This window comes from Giraffa tippelskirchi, chromosome 2, assembly GCF_054371585.1.
Source record: "Giraffa tippelskirchi isolate mGirTip1 chromosome 2, T2T-mGirTip1v1.2.pri, whole genome shotgun sequence".
NCBI lineage: Eukaryota > Metazoa > Chordata > Mammalia > Artiodactyla > Giraffidae > Giraffa > Giraffa tippelskirchi.
The window spans coordinates 63,919,044-63,936,561 of NC_137276.1; the positions used below are offsets into that span (position 1 = coordinate 63,919,044).

A 17,518-nucleotide genomic window follows, 5' to 3' on the forward strand; every position below is an offset into this window, starting at 1 on the left:
CTTAGCAATGTGGGTCTTTTACATGGAAGGTACAGAATAAGCTGGTTTTTTCTTAAGTAAGTATTTTTCTTGAATAAGTATTTCTTGCATTGAGGTTTCTACTCATCCGTTTTACCACTTTTGTTTCTATCCTGCTCTAACAGAAAGTTCCTACTGTTACATTAGTGATCAGCCTTCTTTGTTTTCTTACTTCTAAGACAGTTACTCTTTAACATCTCTGAGAATCAAATCATGACTGGAAAGTTGGACTTTTCACTACTGTGGGTAACAACGGAAGAATTCCTGAAGTTTGGAAAAAGCAAGTTATTTTCAAGAAAAATGTTTGTGGCCATTTAGAGTTTAAGCCACAAATCAAACATTCTGTATGCTTCAGTAACAACACTAAAAAGCTTTACATAACACCACAGTGAATTATTAGCAAGTTCTTATGGAAACTTTTCATAAACATTGAAAGCAACCAGTCTGTGAAAGCACTATGATCAAACGCTAACAGAACCATTTCTTCCTATACTATGGTTTCTAACACCAAACAACATGTTGACATCATTCAACAATGTCCAAGATAATCTATCACTTAATTGCTAAATTCTTGGCCTAAAAATCATCAAAAGGGTACTGTTAGGCTAAGGCAAAGGAAGTATGGAAAAAAATCTCTTTCCTGACAAATGTTACAGATTTTTTAAGTACTTGAGAGAACAGCAGCATTTAAAACATTAAAATCCAAAGCTAAAATTTATTAAAATAATAATGGGGAGGTGTAGCTCAGAGTTTTTGTTTACAACTTATTTATTAAGGCAGCTTAGCAACATTTCTCCCAAACATCTCCAGGAGGCAAATATTGGTCATAATCCTTCTCTCCCAACAAGCAAAAAGGGTCAAAGGGCCGGTTCTTGGTCTCCAGGGGATAAAACAGAACCATCTGAGGGAAAACAAAACACTGGATTAGAAGGAAATATTTTCCTAAGAGAATGCAACAATTTTTTCCCCTCGCACTTCCTTTTAGAACTAACATTCTCTAAAAGTACAGGGGTACTAGACAGCAGAGTCAATGGAGGAGAAAATGAATCACAGAAATTAGTCAGAATCTTATTATTTAGTTATCTAATAATCCAGACCTGAGGCTGGAGGTAAATCTGAGCATGCATAATGATCTGCCAAAGCCCAACCAACTTTCACCGTCACCATACAGAGAACCACTGAAAGGAACAAAGGCAAGCATTAAGCAAAGCACTCTCCCAAAGGCATAAAAAATCATGTACCTAATCTCCATGTGTACACACACCTCTCAATACAAGAAAAGAATTTTAAACACTAAAAATGCTTATATTAATTTACTATATTTTTTATTTCAAAAAATTAAAGTATTAAGTTGTGTTGATTTGCAAAACAAAAACATTTATGACTTTTCCTGCTTTTTAAAAAATGGAGTAATACATACTAATTGTAAAAACTAAAATTAAATACAGAAATACATAATGTGGAAAGTGACAATCCCCTGCAACTCATCCCCCAGAGACAACAATTATTAAACGTTTAAACTTCAGGATCTTACAGTGTTCTATAATTACAAAATCTCAAGGTTGAGGATCCACAAAGGTAGTATGTGTGATGGAGCACCTTCTTCACTCCCAATTAGAGATACTAAAATATTTTACAATGTCCCTGGCCAGTATTCAGTCAGCCTCTGCTTGAACAAATCTTTTGACAAGGACCTGACTACCTCCCAAAGCATTTCATACCAGCTTTTATTCTAATACTGAGTGACTACTACCTTTCTGTTAGATCATTCTGGATTCTCCCTTGAATACATCTCTGTTGTCAAAAGTGCATCCATAAAATAAGGTACCCAGAAATGAACACAATACTCTGGAACAATCATACTCCTTATTCTGAACTTTGCTTCTATTAACAGAGCTCAAATCACACTATGGACTCACACTGAACATTCTGTCAAATGAAACCAACTCGGGTATTTTTCATATTACCTGCTGTTAAACCACATCACATCTAGCTAAAATAACACTTATTTTTGGAATCATATGTGAATTTTACACTTACTGATGTTTAACGCATTTTGATCATTTAGTCTATCCTTTCAGTCTAATTATTTTCAATCTGTTTTGAAAAACAACACATTTTCTATACAACTTATTGCCAGCTATATGAATTTGCAAAGCAACTCATCAATAGTTCATCCATGTTATTAATAAAAATGCTGAAGACTAAAATACTATTCAGCTATAAAAAAGGACTAAAATCCTGATACATGCTACAACATGGATGGACCCTGAGAACATTATGCTTAATGAAATAAGCCAGACATAGAAAGAAAAACATTGTATGTTACACTTCTATGAGGTACCTAGAATGGGCAAATTCATATGGACAGAAAGAAAAGTAGAGATTACTAGGGGCCTAGGGGAAGGGAAAATTATCATTTAATTGGTAGAGTATTTGGAGGGATGATGAAAAAGTTTTAGGCATAGTGATAATGTATTTAATGTTTCTGAATTACACACTTAGTGATTAAAATAAATATTATATTACATATATTTTACCAGATAAAGAAAAAAAGGAATGAACTACTGATAAGCGCTGAGTGAAAAAAAAAAGCCCATTTCAAAAGGTTACATACTGCATGAGTCCACTTATATAACATTCCTGAAATGACTAATCTAGAGAAAAGGATTACAGAATAGTTGTTGCCAAGTGTTAGGGAATAGGGAGAGAAAGATGGGTAGGATTTTAAAAGGAGAGAAAGGATCCTTATGGTGATGGAATTGTTTTGTATCTTGACTGTTATGGTGGATACAGAAGCCTACACATGTAATAAAATTCCATAGAATTAATGCGCATGCACACACACGTAATAAAATTCCATAGAACTAATGCGCGCGCACACACACACACACAGAGATGAGTAAAACTAAAACAGAAAATCTAATAAAATCTTAGGACTGTACTAATGTTACCATCCTGGTTGGGACACAGTACTACAGTTTTTGCAAAATGTTATCATTGGGGGGAACTGGCTAAACAGCAAGCTGGCTCTCATTGCAATATTTCTTACAATTGCATGTGAACTACAATTACCTCAAAATTAAAATTTTAATTTGAAAAAATAAGTAAATTTTAAAATGCTGAACAGAAGATGACAAGGCACAGTGTCTGCCTCTGCAACCATGTTCCCGCTGTCTGCTGTTATCATGGTCAGTACAACCAGACCATCCCACCATTAGAGATAAGCATTTATAATTTTTAAAATTCATTTTTTAATCATCTATTCTAGAATCCCACCTGTGCCACTAATTTCTCTTTGGTCTGCAAATCTACTTTCTTCTCTTTTTCAGAAGACCCATCTTCAATTTTCCAGTATTTCTCTCATTTTGTAAGATTTCTGAAAGACCACAGATAATTTCATGTGTTAAGTTCTGACTACCATGTAGCTATTTTTTTTTCCCCTGGGATAACTCTATGCTCTCCTTATACAATCTTCACTATTCCCAGACTTGGACTCTCCTTTATTAGTGTCATTTTCATCCTTCAAGTCAAAAGAGGTTCTTCATCTGAAATGTAAATAAGAGATCAGAAACTGTACTTTCACTGTCATTTGTTTAACATTATTAAATATAAATAGCAATTCTATTCTTACTTTTTCCTATTATTCCACAGTTTAAAAAACGTTTTTGTTGTTTTCATTTCTTTAGAAGTATCATCTTATTTGAGCTCATTCTGTAATACTCTAAAGTCACTCTTGATTGTATATCCTCCCCACTGGTCTTTTGTAAAGGTCTGTTTTAATCCGAGTCAAGTAAGAAATTTTTCTCCTGTAGTATGCATGAATCTTTAAAGAATCCTCTTCTAGTTCTTCTCATAATTTCCAATTAGCATTGCTATTACTTACTTTTGAGAGATTTTTCATTCCTTCTACCATATTCCCATTTTTAAGCCTCTGTTCACAGATTCCTATTTTTGAGTTTTATAAGTGTAACTTTCAAAATAATTTTCCAAGTTTTCTTCAACAAGCATATTTTACCATTATATTAAAAAGTTAATTTTTTAATTAATTAATTAATTTTAATTGGAGGTTAATTACTTTACAATATTGTGGTCGTTTTTGCCATAAATGGACATGAATCAGCCACAGATGTACATGTGTTCCCCCATTCCGAACCCCCCCCACCTCCCTCCCCATCCCATCCTTCTGGATTGCCCCAGTGCACCAGCTTTGAGTGCCCTGTTTCATGCATCAAACTTGGACTGGTCATCTATTTCACATATGGTAATAATATACATGTTTCAATACTATTCTCTCAAATCCCACTCTCGCCTTCTCCCAGAGTCCAAAAGTCTGTTCTTTATATCTGTGTCTCTTTTGCTGTCTCGCATATAGGGTTGTCATTACCATCTTTCTAAATTCCATATATATGCGTTAATATACTGTATTGGTATTTTTCTTTCTGACTTACTTCACTCTGTATAATAGGCTCCAGTTTCATCCACCTCATTAGAACTGACTCAAATGCATTCTTTTTAATAGCTGAGTAATATTCCATTGTGTATATGTACCACACAGCTTCCTTATCCATTCGTCTGCTAATGGACATCCAGGTTGCTTCCATGTCCTAGCTATTGTAAACAGTGTTGTGATGAACATTGGGGTACACGTTTCTCTTTCAATTCTGGTTTCCTCGGTGTATATGCCCAGCAGTGGAATTGCTGGGTCATATGGCAGTTCTATTTCCAGTTTTTTAAGGAATCTCCACACTGTTCTCCATAGTGGCTGCACTAGTATGCATTCCCACCAACAGTGTGAGAGGGTTCCCTTTTCTCCACATTCTCTCCAGCATTTATTGTTTGTAGACTTTTTGATAGCAGCCATGCTGACCGGCATGAAACGGTACCTCATTGTGGTTTTGATTTGCATTTCTCTGATAATGAGTGATGGTGAGCATCTAAAAAGTTAATTTTTAAAAAGTAAAAGTACATCCAGATTTGCTTTGTCTACCTTCTGTGAAATTAAATATCAGAAAGTCTTGTCAAGATTGAGCTAAATAAGACTAAGTCTATCTAAATCGAAACATAAAATATAGCAGGTACCATGAATTGAGCACTAGCTTATACACTTGTACATTTGTTGCCTCACTTTATCTTACAACAATCTTACCAGGTAGACTTTATCCATCACATTTTAGAGATGAGAAGACCAGTATTTAGAGAGATTAATGTGGCTTGTCCAAAGTCAACCAAGGAGAAAATGGTAGATTTTTGAAACCTAGCCTGGCACCAAAGCCTGTGTGAGGTCTCTCCATCTTTCTCTCAGCAGTCCTTACAAATATTCTATTTGTTTATTTTTTCTCTTTTAATATTAATCAGGTGTAAGAGCTCTTACTGAAAGATTACACTCATTAAACCCACTAAATGCAGAGGAAAAAAAAATCAAAAGGGCCGTTTTGTTCACATGGATGCTCTCTCCTGTAATTTAATCAAGCTAAGAATATACTTAATAAGCCTCCACTTGCCACTACAAAAGATGACACATATGATAGCTATGTAAATCATTCTCATGGTTCAGTTAAACCAGTTATGAATTCTTTGAATACCCAAATTCCTTTTGGGGGAGAGTTAAAAAAAACTAAATATAAAATCTAAATGTTACATATAAAACCTTGCAATACCAGGTACAAGTGTTTCGTATATTCTTGGTGGTGAATGTACTGGAGGAGTATGCCAGACACCCAGCAGCGTTTGTCTGACACATGTAGCAGTCATGACTTCCTTGCTCAATGAGACTCCCAAAGGAATTAATTGGATTTAATTCAGTTCACCAGATCCTATCACATTTGATCAAAATTAATAGTGCTTTTATAAATTTTTCCATTCATCTATCTGTCCATCAACAATCTCCATTTCACTTTTTAAAAAACATGACTTACTCTCTTTATGACCAACACTTTAAAAAACTGAAAGACACTGAAAAAGACACATGACTGCCTTCTTTGAAAAAAGATTCTCTGAGTTATCAGTTTGAAAAATGAATGGATGATAGATTCATAATGAAGTAAAGTTTTAAAAATGCATCCCTACTCTTAAAACTCAACAAAAGACAAATAATCCAATGTAAAACTGTGCTAAGGACTGAATAGGCATTTCTCCAAAGAAGATATACAAATGGTTAAGCACATGAAAGTATATTCATCATTAGCTATTAGGGAAATGCAGATCCAAACCACCAAGAGATACCACTTCATACCCACTAGCACAGTTAAAATAAAAAAGAATGAGTGTTGGTAAAGATGCAGAGAAACTGGAGCATTCATAAACTGCTGATGGGATTGTATAATGGTGCAGCCTCTTTAGAAAAGAGTTTGGCAGTTCCTCAAAAAGTTAGACATAAAATTATCCTATGACCCTGCAATTTTACCACTAGATATATACTGAAGGGAAATGAAAACATACATCCACAAAAAACCTGTATGAGAATGGTCATAGCAGCATTAGTCATACTAGTAAAAAATGGAAACAACCCAAACATCATTCAGCTGATGAATGGGTAAATAAAATATGTATTTATATATAAATATACCCACAATGAAACATTATGAATTATAATGTGCAATAAAAAGTATTGAAGTATGATTTAACATGGATGAATTTTAAAAACATTGTACTGGGGCTCCCTTGGTAGTTCAGTGGTAAGGAATTCACCTGCCAACGCAGGAGACATGGGTTTGATCCCTAGCCTGGGAAGATCCCATATGCCCTGGAGCAAGCAAGCCCATGAGCCACAACTACTGAGCCTGTGCTCCAGAGCCCGGAGCTGCAACTACTGAGCCCACGTGCCACAACTACTGAAGCTGGAGTGCCCTAGAGCCCACGCCCAACAGAAGAAGCCACCGCAAATAGAAGCCCTCGAACTGCAACCAGAGTAGGCCCTGCTTGCTGTAACTAGAGAAAAGCCTGCACCTCAATGAAGATTCAGCATAGCCAACAATTAATTTAAAAAAAAAAAAAAGGTGTTAAGTGAAAGAAATCAGTTACAAAAGCCCATGCATTGCATGACTTCATTTAAGGGAAATGTTAAAATTAGGAAAATCCATAGAAATAAGAAAGTAAATTAGTGATTACCAGGGGATGGATATAGAAGGGAATGGTGACTGACTGCGAATAAGTACAGGATTTCTTTCTGTGGTGATGAACATGTTCTGGATTGGATAGGGCAGAACTCTGAATATGCTTAAAACCATGGAGCTGTATACTTTAAAAGGGTGAATGCTATGGTATGTAAATTATATCTCAATAAAGCTGTTTTTTTAAAAACAGAGAGATTCCTATCATTTGACACTGAAATTGAAGACAGCCATGGCCTTCCAACATCCATTCCATTGGTGCTTTGACAAGATTACCTAGAATAAAAGACTCTAAGTCTGAACAAGGTAGTAATTTTTATTTTCTCACAGGTTTGTTCTCTGCAAATCTTTAATTATTAACATTTTGGGCCATTTAAGAATGATTTTTTTCCCTTTGAAAAACTCTGAGGAAAAATAAGTATAACCAATTGCATGTGACAGTGCACCGTGGGCAATGATAACTGATGTAATGGCTGATGCCTCAACTGGGGGCTTCCTAGGTGGCTCACTGGTAAAGAATCCACCTGCCAATGCAGGAGACGTGGGTTCCATCCCTGGGTTGGGAAGATCCCCTGGAGAAGGAAATGGCAACCCACTGCAGTATTCTTGCCTGGGAAATCCCATGGACACAAGAGTCTGGCAGACTACAGTCCATGGAGTCACAAAGAGTCAAACACAACTGAGCTACTGAGCATGCACACACGCTAAATACTAAATATTTCACCTTTTCCCCATTGTGCAGTAGTAGAACAGTTTCTGAATTTGACCCTTGTCTCACTTGTGAGCTTTGATTAGCCTAAGCTAGTAGTTTCAAAACTTCCAGACATGACCTATCAAACTGTCATAAAGTCAGTTTAGTAGAGGGACAACAAACTTACACAAGTGTAATACAGAAAGAAACAGTGCATTGTGTGTGGTAAGGGTAAATATTATTTCACAGAATGATTGTTAACTTGTCTGGGTATATGTGCGTGTACTGAATCTTGATAGAAAATATATTTCTTATTGTGGCTTGTAGTTGATTTCTCTTTAAAAAAGAGTCTAAAGAGCAGTTTTCTCTCACTTCATTATATAATGCAATTCTTTTAACAGGAAAGATCTATCAGTGTTACCTGGGGTTGGGGACTTCTGCTATTCTGAAGCAGTTACTAGAGCTAGTGCATTATCAGCATAACTAACCACAAAGCACCATTCCCGTACATCAAGGTAAGAGGGATAAAGAAGCAATTTCTTTCAAGGCCCACTAGGTTGTGGCACTGGAGTGAAAACAGGTTTAATCCCAATACTCACTGGCACATAGTCTTTCTAGTATTTATCTTTGCTAGAAACATCATGCTGTTCGCCTCCTAAACAGTATATAAATAATTTTAGTCACTCTATGATATCCAACAGCTCATGGGGTTTAATAACACAGAAATATCTTTCTTTTCTCCACATCTATAATTACATCCCTACTCTCAACAGGACATCTCCGGGGAAGAAAAGGGAAGTAAGACGAGCATCTTCAAACTTCCATTAAAACAAAACCAAACAAGACCATCTTTTGTAATTTCACACTATACTCCCTCTCACTCAAACACACTCCAGCAATATCAGCCATCCTTGTTCCTCTAGTTGGCTAAGCTCATCCACCATCTTGTGACCCAACCCCTCATCTTGATCCCAAATCACTGCCTTTTCACTGTTTCCTCTACTGAAATATTCTTCTTCACCTTATCATTACATGGATTTCTTCTAGTCATTAGGTCTCAGCTTAAGTATCTTGACCCCAGAAAGGCCTTCACTTTCAAATCTAAATTAACCCTGCAACCACTCTCCACATGTCAGTCTCCATGGTTTTCAACTACCCAACACCTTTAAACAGCCTTCAGTGTTTAGAGAATTCCTCGTAAGTCCTGCCTATCCAAGTCAGAAGTCAGCAATTCACTTTCTCAGCCTTTCCTGCAAATATGAAGCAGGTTTGTGACCTATCTAGTATTTAAAATAGTGCTGCAGATACAAGAGGTATTCAATTAAAAAAAAAAAACTCTGCTGCTACATAAATGCATAGTACTTGGGAACCAGTTTGAAGAAATTCAAAGTATCAGTGCTATAGGAGTTAAGAGCTAAAAAGGATCAATCTGGTCAGTGCTATAGGAGTTAAGAGATAAAAAGGATCAATGTGGATTGGAGAGGTCAGAGGCTTCATAAAGGAGATGGCACTTGAGTACTGAAAAGACGGACTGTAATCCATCTATCTATAGGATCAGAAGGGGAGATATATGACTTCTAAAGGATGCAAACTAATGAATAGCACTAGGAATGTGTGGCAAACACAAAATACAGAATTAAGGAAACGTGTGTTGAGCTGGGTGGAAAATAACTTAGGTATGCAAGACATGCAATATTATGAATGGTTCTGAATGCCAGGCTTGGGGAATGGTGTATTTGATGTTTCAAGAACACTAATCCTCAATGAGCATTTTCATCTATTCTTTATTCTAGATGTTATCTGCTATGTAAACCTACAACAGCTACCCACACATTTTTTACAGCACTCCCTCTCTGAACACTGCTGCTCTATATTTATCTGTTCAAGCTGAGAGACTACCAGAGAAAGAGATTCTTTAATTAATCCTCCTGTTACCAAGCAAATACCCAATTTAAAGATAAAAAATCTATTACCAAAATGGCCTTTATTTCCCAACCTCATCCCCAAAGTCAGATTCTAAAATTTGTCACAATTCCCTTTATTCTCTGATGTATTAGATTATGTTGGTACTAGGTACATGAATTGAAGGTTTTTTTGGTTGCTGTTGGTTTGCACCATGTAGCATGTGAGATCTTCGCTCCTAGATCGGGATCAAACCTACACCCTATGTAATGGAAGCAGGGAGTCTTAACCACTGGACTGCCAGGGAAGTCCCTGAACTAGGGCTTAGAGGAGAGAATTTTGTTTTATTTTGTATGAAATTAACGCAGCCACCCCGGAGAAGGCAATGGCACCCCACTCCAGTACTCTTGCCTGGAAAATCCCATGGATGGAGGAGCCTGGTAGGCTACAGTCCATGGGGTCGCTAAGAGTCGGACACGACTGAGCGACTTCACTTTCACTTTTTCCTTTCATGCACTGGAGAAGGAAATGGCAACCCACTCCAGTATTCTTGCCTGGAGAATCCTACGGACAGCGGAGCCTGGTGAGCTGCCGCCCATGGGGTCGCACAGAGTCGGACACGACTGAAGCGACTTAGCAGCAGCAGCAGCAGCAACACAGCCACCCAGAACACAGAAAGAAAAGCAGTTTTATAAAGATAACTCTTCAAATAAAGTCTTATTAAGAATCCAGCAAATCCTGTAACTAACAACTATAAAAAAAGCTACATAATTATATTTTATGGTCTTCCATGAATCAGAGGGACCTAAGAAGACTCTCTTATGTTGTTGGTTTTGGAAAACAATCTGACAGCAATCATCAAATATTACTAAGTATAGGGCTTCCCTAGTGGTTCAGTGGTTAAGAATCTGCCTTGCAATGCAGGGGACACCAGTTTGATCCCTGGCCCAGGAAGATCCCACATGCCTCGAGGCAACTAAGTCCATGTGCTACAATGACCAAAGCCCACATGTGTCTACCCCCTATGCTCCACAACAAAAGAAGTCACTGCAACAAGAAGTCCACATGTTGCAACTAGAGTAGCCCCTGCTTGCCACAGCTAGACAAATGCCTACGCACAGCAATGAAGATCCAAAGCAGCCAAAAATAAAATAAATAAAAATTTTAAATTACTAAATATACATATATATGTATACATCATGTGAATCACTCCTGATTCTTTATCTCATAGAATAAATATGCTACAAAAGATGATTACTATCAATACAATGTTCACATCAACAAAAATGGGGATCAAAGTAAATGCTCGTCAACAAGGAATTAACTAAATAAACAATGGTACCAGCTGCACCAGGGAATAATCTCACATATAGTGCCATATTTTATATAACCATTAAATGAATGACCTAGAGCTATACTAGTTGACTTAATAGAAGTTTTATTAATTATTACTGAGTGAGAAAAACAAGATACAGAAGAGAAGGTATAATATGATCTAATTTTATAAAACAAAATAAAAAACACTGCATATATGCACATAGGAGTGTGGGTTATATTGATACCTAGGAAGACATGATGATGATTCAAGTATGGAGACAAATAAGGAAGGATAAATACTAAAGGTTACCTTGGAGCACAATGGGACAAAAGAAAGAAAAGAAATTAGGCAAGAAAGGAGGAAAGAAATAAACTCACAATTATATAAAAACACACACAGACAGTTGTTTAGTTGCTAAGTTGTGGTCTACTCTTTGTGACTCCACAGACCACAATACGCCAGACTTCCCTGACCTCACTGTCTCTCAGAATTTGCTCAAACTCATGTTCACTGAGTTGGTGATGCCCTCCAACTATCTCATCCTCTGTGCACCCTTCTTCTCCCACCCTCAATCTTTCCCAGCATCAGGGTCTTTTCCAATGAGTCAGGTCTTCGCATCAGGTGGCCAAAGTATTGGAGAGTTATCATCAGTCCTTCTAATGAATGTTCAGGGCTGATTTCCTTTAGGATTGACTGGTTTTATCTCCTTACAGTTCAGTGGGCTTTCAAGAGTCTTCTCCAGCACCACAATTCAAAAGCATCAAGTCTTTGGTGCTCAGCCATCTTTACGGTCCAACTCGCACACCTATATATGACTACTGGAAAAACCATAGCTTTGACTATAAGGACTTTGGTCCAAAAAGTGATGTCTCTGCTTTTTAAAATGCAATCTACGTTTGTCACAGCTTTCCTTCCAAGGAGCAAGTGTCTTTTAATTTCACGGCTGCAGTCACTGTCCACAGTGATTTTGGAGCCCATGAAAATAAACTCTATCACTCTTTCCATTTTTTCCCCATCTATTTGCCATGAAGTGATGGGACTGGATGCTATGATCTTAGTTTTTCGAATGCTGAGTATTAAGCCAGCTTTTTCACTTTCATCTTTCACCCTCATCAAGAGGCTCTTTAGTTTCTCTTCTCTTTCTGCCATTAGAGTGGTATCATCTGCATATCTGAGCTTATAATATTTCTCCCAGCAATCCTGATTCCAGCTTATGATTCATCCAGCCTGGCATTTCATATCATATACTCTGCATATAAGTTAAACAAGCAAGATGATACTATGCAGCCCTGATGTACTTCTTTTCCAATTTGGAACCAATCAGTTGTTCCATGTCCAGTTCTAACTGTTGCTTCTTGACCTGCATACACGTTTCTCACAAGACAGGTAAGGTGGTCTGGTATTCCCATCTCTTTAAGAATTTTACACAGTTTGTTGTGATGCTGCTGCTGCTGCTGCTGCTAAGTCGCTTCAGTCATGTCCGACTCTGTGCGACCCCATAGACGGCAGCCCACCAGGCTCCTCTGTCCCTGGGGTTCTCCAGGCAAGAATACTGGAGTGGGTTGACATTTCCTTCTCCAATGCATGAAAATGAAAAGTGAAAGTGAAGTCACTCAGTTGTGTCCAACTCTTAGCGACCCCATGGGCTGTAGCCTACCAGGCTCCTCCGTCCATGGGATTTTACAGGCAAGAGTACTGGAGTGGGGTGCCATTTGTTGTGATATGGAAATTTAAAAGAAGAGTTTTTAGAAACCAACTAATCTAACCTTCTTAATCATCCAAAGATTCATTTATTCAATACCAATTGCCTACTTTGTGCACTCAACAGTGACAAGGGTTGATGTCTTCTTTCTAATAATAGATCTAGTAACAAAGAATTCATCTAGTCCCAAAGATGCCCAGTGCATATTAAAGCTGATATCATCAAAGAAAATGTCTTCCATGTGTTTAGCTGAAATTTGCTTCTCCATAAGGAGAAGGAATTAATCTATTCTAACTTCCATGCACATAACTGTCTTCACATATTTTCAGGACTGATATTTTATCCACTCAGCAACTACAGATAGCTCTCTACCTTCATATATAATACAACCTTTAAAATTTGCCTTAAAGTTGAATGTATAGACTCAGACCTAAGGGATTTAAATGTTAACAAGAAAACAACAAACTGGGAGGAAAAAAAAAGTGCAATTTGGATTACAAAGAGTTAGGTTTCCTAATATATAAAAAGCTGCTATTAAATCACAAAGAAAAAGACCAATATCTTTATAAGAGTTAAGAAAAGGAGATCTGGTGCACAGAAAAAAAAAAGGATAAAAACAATCCTTTAAAAAGATGTTCAACTTTACTCACTTAATACAAATTAAATATGCATTGAGTATCATTTACTCACCACAATTTGGTGTTGCTATTGAAAGTTGGTAACACCTTCTGATGGCAAAGATGTAAGCAGACAGTAATCCTTGTACCTTCTGCTTTTAGGAACACATTTTACAAACTCATACAGGAGCAATGATGAATGCACAAAGTCATTTACTATAGCAATGCAATTATTTCAAATGTGGTACTGGAGAAGACTTTTGAGAGTCCCTTGGACATCAAGGAGATCAAACCAGTCAATCCTAAAGGAAATCAACCCTGAATATTCATTGGAAGAACTGATGCTGAAGCTCCAATGCTTTGGCCACCTGATTCAGAGAGCCGACTTATTGAAAATGACCCTGATGCTGGAAAAGACGGAGGACAGGAGAAGGGGGCGACAGAAGATGAGATGGCTGGATGGCATCACCAACTCAAAGGACGTGAGTTTGAGTCAACTCCAGGAGATAGTGAAGGACTGGGAAGCCTGGCATGCTCCTGTCCATGGGGTTACAAGGAGTCAGACACAACTTAGTGACTAAACAACAACAATGCAAATAATAGCAAAAAAAAAAAACCTGTAAACAAACATGTAACAGAGGGAATTAACATTTTTCAGTAAAAGTACACAACTATATGAAAGAGTTTCATGCTATAAATATATCAGATGGCAATTCTTTTTTATTTTTTTAAACTTTTTCTTTTGTATTGGGGTATAGCTGATTAATAATGTTGTGAAAGTTTCAGGTGAACAGTGAAGAGATTCAGCCACACATATACAAGTATCCATTCTCCCCCAAACTCCCCTCCTATACAGGCTGCCACATAACATTGAGCAGAGTTTCATGTGCTCCAGACAGCAATTCCAAAGAAGAGTTTACAGGACAATTGCCTCTTAATATTCTTTTTTAAAAAATATAGTTGATTTACAACATTGTGTCAGTTTCAAATGTACAGGAGAGTGACTTTTTGTGGATTTTATTCCATTATAGGTTATTACAAGATATTGAGTATAATTCCCTGTGCTATACAGTAAATCCTCACTGCTTATCTATTTTATGTATAGTAGTGAATATCTGTTAATCTCATACTCCTCACTTGCTCCTTCCTGCCCTTCTCATTTGGTAACCATAAATTTGTTTTCTGTCTGTGGGCCTATTTTTGTTTTGTAAATAAGTTCCTTTGTATCATATTTTTAGATTTCTCATCTAAATAGTATCATATATTTGTCTTTCTGTCTGACTTAATTCCTCAGTATGATAATCTCTAGGTGTATCTATGTTGCTGCATATGGCATTATTTCATTCTTTTTATGGGAGAGTAATATTCCATCCTGTGTGTGTGTGTCATATCTTAAACATTCAAGTGTCAATGGACACTTAGGTTGTTTCTGTGTCTTGGCTATTGTAACCAGTGCTGCTATGAACATTGGGATACATATACCTTTTCAAGAGTTTTCCTTTTTTCCAGATATATACCGAAAAGTGGAATTACTGGATCATATGGTAGTTCTAGTTTCAGTTTAAGGCGCCTCCCTACTGTTTTTCGTAGTGGCCACACCAGTTTACATTTCTACCAACAGTGTTAATGCTGCTAAGTCGCTTCAGGCGTGTCCGACTCTGTGTGACCCCAGAGACGGCAGCCCACCAGGCTCCACCGTCCCTGGGATTCTCCAGGCAAGAACACTGGAGTGGGTTGCCATTTCCTTCTCCAATGCATGAAAGGGAAAAGTGAAAGTGAAGTCGCTCAGTCGTGTCCGACTCTTAGTGACCCCATGGACGGCAGCCTGCCAGGCTCCTCCGTCCATGGGATTTTCCAGGCAAGAGTACTAGAGTGGGGTGCCATTGCCTTCTCCGAACAGTGTTATGAGGGTTCCCCTTTCTCCACATCTTCTCCAACATTTATTATCTGTAGCCTTTTTGATAATAGTCATCCTGACCAGTGTGAGGTGATACTTCATTGTAGTTTTGGTTAGCATTTTTCTAATGTTGCATTTCTCGAATTAGCACTGTTGAGTATCTTTTCATGTTGGCCATCTGTATGTCTTCTTCGGAAAATGTCTATTCTGGGCTTGTCTTTCCATTTGTCTCTTACTGTTGAGTTGTATGAGTTGTCTGTATATTTTGGATATTAATCTCTTGCTGGTTGCATCATTTGCAAACATTTTCTCCCATTCCATAGGTCGTCTTTCCCTGTTGTTAATGGTCTCCTTTGCTCTTTGCAAAAGCTTTTAATTAGGTTCCATTTGTTTATTTTTGCTTTTATTTCTTTCACCTTGGAGCCTGATCTAAGAAAATACTGCTACAATTTATGTTAAAGACTGTTTTGCCTAAGCTCTCTTCCAAGAGTTTTATGATGTCATGTCTTACATTTAGGTCTTTAAACGACTTTAAGCTTATTTTTATATATGGTGTGAGGGAATGTTATTACATTGTTTTACATGTAACTGTCCAGCTTTCCCAACATCACTGTTGAAGACACTGTCTTTTCTCCGTCACATACTCTTGCCTCCTTTGTGTCATGGATTAACTGACCATAGGTACGTGCGTTTATTTCTGGAATGTCTATTTTATTCCACTGATCAATATCCCTACCTTTGTGCCTGTTTTTTGCATCAATATCAATTCTTTTGATTATTGTAGCTTTGTAGTATAGTCTGAAGTCTGCAAGGGTATTTAGGTTCTTCAAGTTCGGCAATTCTGGGTCTTCTGTAGTTCCAGATAAATTTCAGGATTATTTGTTTTAGTTCTATGAAATATGTCATGGGAAATTTGATAGGGACTGCATTAAAACTGTAGATTGCTTTGGATAGTAAGGCTATTTTAACAGTATTAATTATTCTAATCCAAGAGTACATGATATCTTTCCGTTACTTTGAATCATCTTCAATTTCCTTTATCAGTGTTTTATAGTTTTCAGTATATAGGTCTTTCACCTTCTTGGTTAAGTTTATTCCTAAGTTTTTTATTTTGTTTTTTGGCTGTGCTGGGTCTTCATTGCTATGTGTGGGCTTTCTTTCTCTAGTTGTGAGTTGCATGTGGAATCTTCCTGGACCAGGGATTGAACCCATGTCCCGTACACTGGACCACCAGGGAAATCCCTAAGTATATATATATTTTTTGATGCAATTTTAAATGGGATTGCTTTTTCAGATTCTCTTTCTGATATTTCATTATTAGTATATAGAAATGCAGATGACTTCTTTATATTAATCTTGTATCCTGCTACCATGCTGAAATCATTTATTAATTCTAATAGTTTTTGTGAAGAGACTTTAGGGTTCTCTATATTGAGTGTCATGTCATTTGCAAATAGTGACAGCTTTACCTCTTCTCTCTCAATCTGTATACATTTTCTTTCTTCTTGTCTAACTATTGAGGCTAGGACTTCCAATACTATGTTAAATAGAAGCAGTGAGAGTGGGCATCCTTGTTTTCTTCTGAATTTAGTGGGAAGGCTTTCAGCTTTCTACCATTAAGCATGATAAATTGCTTGTGGGTTTTTCAAAATGGCCTTTATTATGTTGAGATATATTCTCTCTATACCCACTTTTGAGTTTACTTCTTAATATTCTTCATTACCAAATCTACAGACAGAAGAATGAGCTTTCCAATAGCCATAGAAAAACCTAACAGTCTTCACTAAAATAGTAAAAGGTTTTTAGAAGACAGCGTCTCAAACAGATGGACTTTTAAAGATGCTTTAAATAACTTTATTGTAATTTGTGCCTGTTACTTTTGAGTGTATAAGAATGTGATCAGGGCAGTAACCAATTCTGTTTACACAGTAACACACAACAGAAGGATCCTCTCAGGGGGTTTTTGTTGTTATTTTCAATTTTTCCTCAAAAGTTGTTTCAAGGGGAAAGAATGCTTACTCTTTAAAATTCTCAAATATGCCACCAACAAAATCTATTTTGAAAATCATATCATAAACACGAGCAATGATACGGCAACTCTTTGGAGTATTATGCTGTCATTAAACGTTCATCACACATTTGTTAAATATTTGGCAAAATGCCAAGCAAAAGAAGCAAAATATAGTTATATACTTTTATGCTGTATATAAAGATCAATGATTCTTGTATCAGAGGAAAGATGAACTCCATAAAAAATGACT

At 36.9% G+C, this 17,518-nt stretch overlaps 1 protein-coding gene and 1 long non-coding RNA gene across 6 annotated transcripts in view; both read right to left on the reverse strand.

Annotated features, from left to right (window-relative positions):
- The window catches only part of MCU (mitochondrial calcium uniporter), a 281,814-nt gene that overhangs the window by 146,653 nt on the left and 117,643 nt on the right, over positions 1-17,518 (reverse strand). The window lies entirely within an intron of this gene.
- Positions 769-3,397, reverse strand: LOC145536769 (uncharacterized). The gene is made up of 2 exons (XR_014076009.1): positions 3,298-3,397; positions 769-919 (listed from the first exon to the last, which is right to left on the reverse strand). It is a non-coding gene; the product is annotated as an uncharacterized LOC145536769 (long non-coding RNA).